This window comes from Podarcis pityusensis, assembly GCF_964106645.2.
Source record: "Podarcis pityusensis genome assembly, chromosome: 17".
Lineage (NCBI taxonomy): Eukaryota > Metazoa > Chordata > Lepidosauria > Squamata > Lacertidae > Podarcis > Podarcis pityusensis.
The window spans coordinates 28,687,375-28,694,564 of NC_138042.1; positions in this window are offsets into that span (position 1 = coordinate 28,687,375).

A 7,190-nucleotide genomic window follows, 5' to 3' on the forward strand; every position below is an offset into this window, starting at 1 on the left:
TGAGGCCTCCTGTTCCTGCTATTAATTTCTTTGTTAAAAAACCAAACAAAAACCCCAAACCTTGACATGATTGCAAATGACACATTTAGCATCACATCTACTTTGGACCTCAGTAGAAAGGTAGGGGGTGAGGCAATAAGAAAGGGCTTTGTGGATTTAATGCAATGTGGGTTTAATACGAGGCAACTGTCCCCTGCACATAAACCAATATATGGAATTTATCTTCAAGAGCTATGGGCAACCTTCCTTGTAAAGAAAGGCTTTTCATGATTCGCTGATCAGGCTATCCTTATGAAGCACAGATAAAATCCAGATCCTTGCCATCGTTATTATGCTGCCAGTTCTAATATAGATTGATAAATTCAATGCACAAGGTCTTTTGGCACAACCCTATATACAATATCTCACGCTCAAGATGTTACTGTATACATCCCAGTACTTTTATAACCCATTAAGAAGCACGTTCTGAATAATTGCAAGCTACAACCAGCTGTCAGGCTTCTTAAGGCTCTCTAAACATTTGGGTTCAGGTTTAACTAGAAGAAGAAGAAGAAATCTGCTAATGCACAGCACTGCTGGCCCTCCAGAAACTTAGCAAATATACTAATTCTTCTTGCTAGACAGAAACATAAAAACCCCAAATGGCTTCCATATGTTCCATTGTCCTATTGCTTCTTTAATTCCATCTGAAAGTACAACACTTAGCAACCTTCATATTGATGCTAAACACATTACGTCAGTCCCAGCATTGATCTGTTTTCTACTAATACAATTAAACTCACTTCGGCGTAATCCCCATAAGATAAACATCATTGTTATTATCATCAACATTCCTGCTGTGTGTCTAGAGAAATATTATAGGCATCTGAACACCCTTTGGAACACCAGGATAAAACACTGCCACTTCCCTCACTGATGTCTTCCTGGGATTTGAACACTGCTGCTACCAATGTAAACAGCACTGCAAAAAGAAAGGGGAGGGGGACGACGTGTGCCATAACACACTTCCATGACACATAAAATCCCTCCGCAAAATCAATATTGCATTCTCCATTCCAAGCCTATGATTCCAGACCCTCCAAGTGTCCTTTTTTTTCCAGGGAGCCCTGGATTTACAGAAACTGCCCCAGTCTCGGATTTGATCCTGGTATGTCCTGCTTTTCCTTGTTGTTGTTGTTTAGTCATTTAGTCATGTCCAACTCTTCGTGACCCCATGGACCAGAGCACGCCAGGCACTCCTGTCTTCCACTGCCTCCCACAGTTTGGTCAAACTCATGCTGGTAGCTTCGAGAACACTGTCCAACCATCTCGTCCTCTGTCGTCCCCTTCTCCTTGTGCCCTCAATCTTTCCCAACATCAGGATCCTTTCCAGGGAGTCTTCTCTTCTCATGAAGTGACCAAAGTATTGGAGCCTCAGCTTCAGGATCTGTCCTTCCAATGAGCACTCAGGGCTGATTTCCTTCAGAATGGATAGGTTTGATCTTCTTCCTTCACGGATCACTGCCTTGCCGTGGCGAAGGGGCTTGAATAACTCAGAGAAGCTATGAGCTATGCCGTGCAGGGCCACCCAAGATGGACAGGTCATAGTGGAGAGTTTTGACCAAACGTGATCCACCTGGAGCAGGAACCGGCAAGCCTCTCCAGTATCCCTGCCAAGAAAACTCCATGGAGTCTATGATTACATTCCATTTCTTGTTTACGCTAAAATGTGGCGCGGAGATGGCAGTAAGACGTCAAAATATATAAAGGAATGGTACCCTCCTGCTCTCTTTTATGATGGACTCCCCTCACCTAGCTTCACATCTCTCTGGAACAGCATTAAAGAGGCAACTACAGGTATTGTAGTAAGTGAAATAGGGGCTTAGGCTATGCAGAGCTCTTAGTCTGCCCCCAGACTGTATACGCTGGAAACATTATGTCCATCTGTCTTTTCTTCCTGATCCCCAATCTCAACTGCAGAATAGCAACTAAAAGAAAAAAAGCCACAGAATTCCAGGCTATAAGTAGCATACAGTGGTTGTTTGTCCCAAAATACCACCACGCTGACTACAGCAAACACAAATTACAAGCTTTACCTAATCACAGATACACTACCAAGTCATTTCTGGTTTTCACAAATGACAGTGAGCGGGTGCCGTCTTGCCGCTGCCTGAATTTGGTCAGGTTTCTGTTCTGAGCATGATAGATATTTGAAGGACTCTGATTCAGATTTAGAATAATGTTGTCCCGTGGTAAGTTTGGAGGGGGAGGGGCAGAACAGATTGGAAGCGTTACTTAGTATGCTACTGAGAACTTCTCACTTTACTGCTGATCCTTAAAGGTCCAGGCTACCAAAAGCCTTCTTAGTTAACACAGTAGCTACATAAAAGGATGGGAGGAGATATTCTATTCATTGTGAATTCAAAGGTGAACCTGCATTATCATCACTTTCGGAAATAATACATGAACCGAAGGCACCATCCTTTGAAATTCACACTTCTTCGAATTTCATAATGCAGTGCTCCAGCCAAGCGATGTGTCAAAAAATGCATACAACTGGAACGTGTGCAGAGGAGGGCAACCAAGGTGATTAAGGGTCTGGAAACCAAGCCTTATGAGGAATGGTTGAAGGAGTTGGGTATGTTTAGCCTGGAAAAGAGGAGACTGGGGGGGGGGGGGAGATACATTAGCCATCTTCAAATATCTCAAGAGCTGTCACATGGAAGATGGAGCAAGCTTGTTTTCTCCTGCTCCAGAGGGTGGGACTTGAACCAATGACGTCAAGTTACAAGAAAGGAGAATCCGACTAAACATCTGGAAGACCTTTCTGACAGTAAGAAAGTGGAACGGTCTCCCTCGGGAGGTGATGGACTCTTTTTCCTTGAAGGTTTTCAAGCAGAGGTTGGATGGCCATCTGTCATGGATGCTTTAGCTGAGATTCCTGCATTGCAAGCGGTTGGCCTAGATGATCCTTGGGGTCCTTTCCAATTCTACAGTTCTATGATTAATGAAAATAACAGAGAAAAATGTTCAAGGAGATGGCTTTAGAAATATATATATATATATATATATATATATATATATATCTGGCAAAATTGCATACATAATGTGTATCTTAAGATATATTTCCACACTAAAGTTAATGAAATCTCATGACAACTCTTTAAAAAAACAAACAAACCTGGAAACCGATGTGGAGTCTGGAAAAAACGAAAAACCGAAATCTACCAGGTCTCCCATCACCATACCATTTACAATCTATATACACACACACACACCACTTAAAATTCTTTTTCATCCACCCCTATCCCCAGGAAACTCTTTATATAAAAAATATATATTCCTAGGTCTTTCTCCAAAGTGTCATTTTATTGAGTTAAGAATAAATGGACTAAGCAAACTCCAGCCACCTTCCATATTGCCTGGAATGAAGTGGCAGCACAGTTCACGCTGCCCAGAAAAGAAGCGTGTTTTGCTTGACACGTGTCGCTGAAACACACATGTGTGTGTGTTCTTACGATCTCGGTGTTGTTGTTTTTGTTGTTATTTTCCAGTTTACCAGACTTTATTTATTAAATTCATATTACACGTTAGTTACCGTACAATTTTAGCACTGTACGTAAGATAAAAGGTAAAGGGACCCCTGGCCATTAGGTCCAGTCATGGCCGACTCTGGGGTTGCGGCGCTCATCTCGCTTTATTGGCTGAGGGAGCCGGCGTACAGCTTCCGGCTCATGTGGACAGCATGACTAAGCTGCTTCTGGTGAACCAGAGCAGCACACGGAAACGCCATTTACCTTCCCACCGTAGCGGTACCTATTTATCTACTTGCACTTTGACGCGCTTTCGAACTGCTAGGTTGGCAGGAGCAGGGACCGAGCAATGGGAGCTCACCCGGTCGCGGGGATTCAAACCGCCAACCTTCCGATTGGCAAGTCCTAGTCTCTGTGGTTTAACCCACAGCGCCACCCGCATCCCTGTACATAACATATATTATATTAAATATATGTCCATATATTTAGTATAATATATGTTATGTACAGTGCCAAATTTATTATATTTAATATAATATATGTTATGTACACTGGGGGGGGTTAGTCCCCACATCTAACCCTATACCCTATTCACCATTTATCCAAATACCTCACTCACTTGCATGATGTCCTTCTCACTACATTAAAACTCTATCACTGTGTTCGTATTTATTTATTCATCACATTAATCAATCCTCTGTTCTAGAATCATTGCATCTTAGCTGAATGAACTCAATCAGTACTTATCCAAAGACTTCCATTGAAGTAATATTGTACAATATATTTTTCAACACACTTCCCTTCCTTTCTTAATTAATGTTTTGATTGCATTCTAATTGACACTGTTTTCCCCTGGAAACTCTTGAGAACTGTAGCTCTGATAGGTTGGATGCCAGGGATCTCTAGCAGAGAATTCCCAGCATATTCGACAAACCACTGTTTCCCAGGATTCTTTGGGGGAAACCATGAGAGCGAAACAGTATTATGATTCACAGAATGTGTTTGCCAGGAAAGTTACTACCTCTTCTTACTTTCCTGGCAGGGCTCGTCCATGCCTATAAAAGCTGTGCGATTGACAGGAATGTGAGAGTGCAGGTGTTCCCAGCATAGAGGTGCAGTGATGGCGAAACCTTTGCTTATTCCATTTCTCCCAGGCTTGCAGCTCTTTAAAAAGAACAGTAACTCTTCCAGGGGGCGGGAATGGTAAACCCACCCATCTACACTTCTTCCTGGAAGCTAAGTCAAACACCAGGACTAAATGCCAGCCCCATTTGATTCCCCGATCCCACTCCCCCTTGCATCTATCTTATCTTTTACATATTTTTCTTCATTCTTGTTTTCTTTTCAGCAGCAATTAATTTTGACAACGAGAAGGAAGAATGGCTACGTTTTCATTGCATTCCAGTTGGACTAGTGAGAGGATGTGTTTTAAACCGATGTCACCAGTGTTTGCTTATTTATAGTGTTTCAAAGAGATAGCCGGGATTAAATAGGATAAGAGATGTCCAAGTTTCACAAAGGTCTTTTGAAAAGAGAAGGAAACAATATAGCAAAAATTCCACATGCAGAGGAAAGGAAAGCAATATTTTTGAATGCAAAATAGCCAACGGAGCTAACAAGACAGGAAGATTGCTAAGGAGTTGGGAGATTAGTTTGAATGATTCTGCTGCTTTTATTCAAGTACAGCACTTGTCTGAAAAAACACAGTTTCTACCATAGCTGTTTGTTGCTGCTGCTGCTGCTGCTGCTGCTGCTGTTGTTTCCTTACTCTAAAAGAAAACAGCAGGGATAGCTTATCTGTTTTTCCCCTCTCTCTGACACTATAGAGTGAATCAGCCAATGAAGTCTCCTGCAACAAATGACTGTTTTAAATGCTGGTGGTTGGGAACCTGGTTTGCAAATACTACATGCTTCCAAACACAAGAAAAATCTATCAAGACAATCAACACCATAAAAGCCTACTGAGTCTTCTCATTAGAATTGCAACAGCAAGAGGCACAGACCTTCCGAAGCATTTGAAGTAATCTACGAACCAGGCCCTGTATCTCAAAAACACACACACACACAAAGCAGTAAATGGTAGAGGCATAATTGTGTCATCAATAGTTCTAGCAGTTGTATAAACCTGCTGTCAGCTAGCGTTTTCGATTTTCGGGTTTTTGCCTGGCTTGAGTGAGTAGATATTATGTCGTCACCTTTCGTTGATTATATACCGTTTTGGAGGTCATCACTCTTTTGACATTTCATTCATTGTAATTAGCCTCTTGACAAAATGGGTCAAGGAGATGTGACAGATGAACACACCCTAAATGTAGACATAAATCAGAGACTCAGATTGAGTCCTCATTTATTCCAGTGATTGCATCTGAGAGTGACTATTTGCAGGGATGGATTACACGTGCATATACATACCACCTTGGTTTTTTTTTATCATTTAGACTGCAGTCTAACTGATACTACATTTTACAGTTATCTTATATCTCCATACCCTCGAAAATTTCTCTGATGAAAATGAGGACGTCCTATTCCATGATAATAATAATTTTATACAGTGGGACCTCGGTTTTCAAACGTAATCCATTCCAGAAGACTGTTCGAGTTCCAAAACATTCAAAAACTGAAAACTCAAACCGGAAGCCTCAAAATGGAAAACTCAATACAGAAAACTCAGAATGGAAGCTGCATTTCCTGTTCAACTTCCACAGCGCGTTCAAAAAGCGAGACACTTACTTCCAGGTTTACGGCATTCGAAAACCAAAATGTTCAGCAATGGTAACATTCAAAAAACCAAGGTACCACTGTACTTCGTACCTGTGATGGCCTGGGACTCGGGCTCAGACCAGAGGAACCAGAGGAAACACAGGCTTCACTGGATCCTTTGCCTCAGGCATCATCTGAACCAAGTCTGGGGCCTGATCCTCAAGAGTCCCAGTCTGCACAGGTTCCCCTGCAACAAACACCAGCTGGGCCGCGTCAGGGGCCTGAGCCTGCCCTGGTTCCAGATGAGGGGATTACCTCGTTGCCTCCAGCTGGGCCATCACTTACAGCTGCTCCACTACCGGTTTGGTCAGGGGAGGCTGACATGGCCCCTGGGTCTAGTAACCCACCGACGTCTCCCGAGCTACAGAGACTAAGGTCTGAGAGAATGAGAGACCTGAGTACTTCCAGGAGGAGTGCTCACCTTCAGGTGAAACAGGGAGGTGAGTTACCAGGGGATCAGGACCAGCCGCTACCCCGACAAAGATAAAAGGCTGTCGGACCCTGCCCCAGGTTGCGGGAGCAATATTGCTGTATGCCAGATCCTGCCTGAGATCCTGTACCTTCTCCTTGCCTGGTTTCCTGCCTTGGCCCTGTCAGACTGACTCCCAGCGGAACCTTCAGATTCTGGACCGGTCCTGGACCGCATTTCACAGGTTACCCCCGGGCCCAGCACAATACCCCACGCATCTGACTGGGTTGCCCCAGACACTCTGGGTGGCTTCCAACATATATAAAAACATAATGAAATTTGAAAAGGAACTGCCTTGAGATGTCTTCTAAAGGTTGTATAGTTACTTATCTCATTGGATTGGGGGTCACATAACTCCACACCCTCCAAAAACAATTTTAGTGAAAATAGGGAAGCCCTAAGGAAAAACAGGACATTCCAGGATCAAATCAGAAACCAGGGTGGCTTCT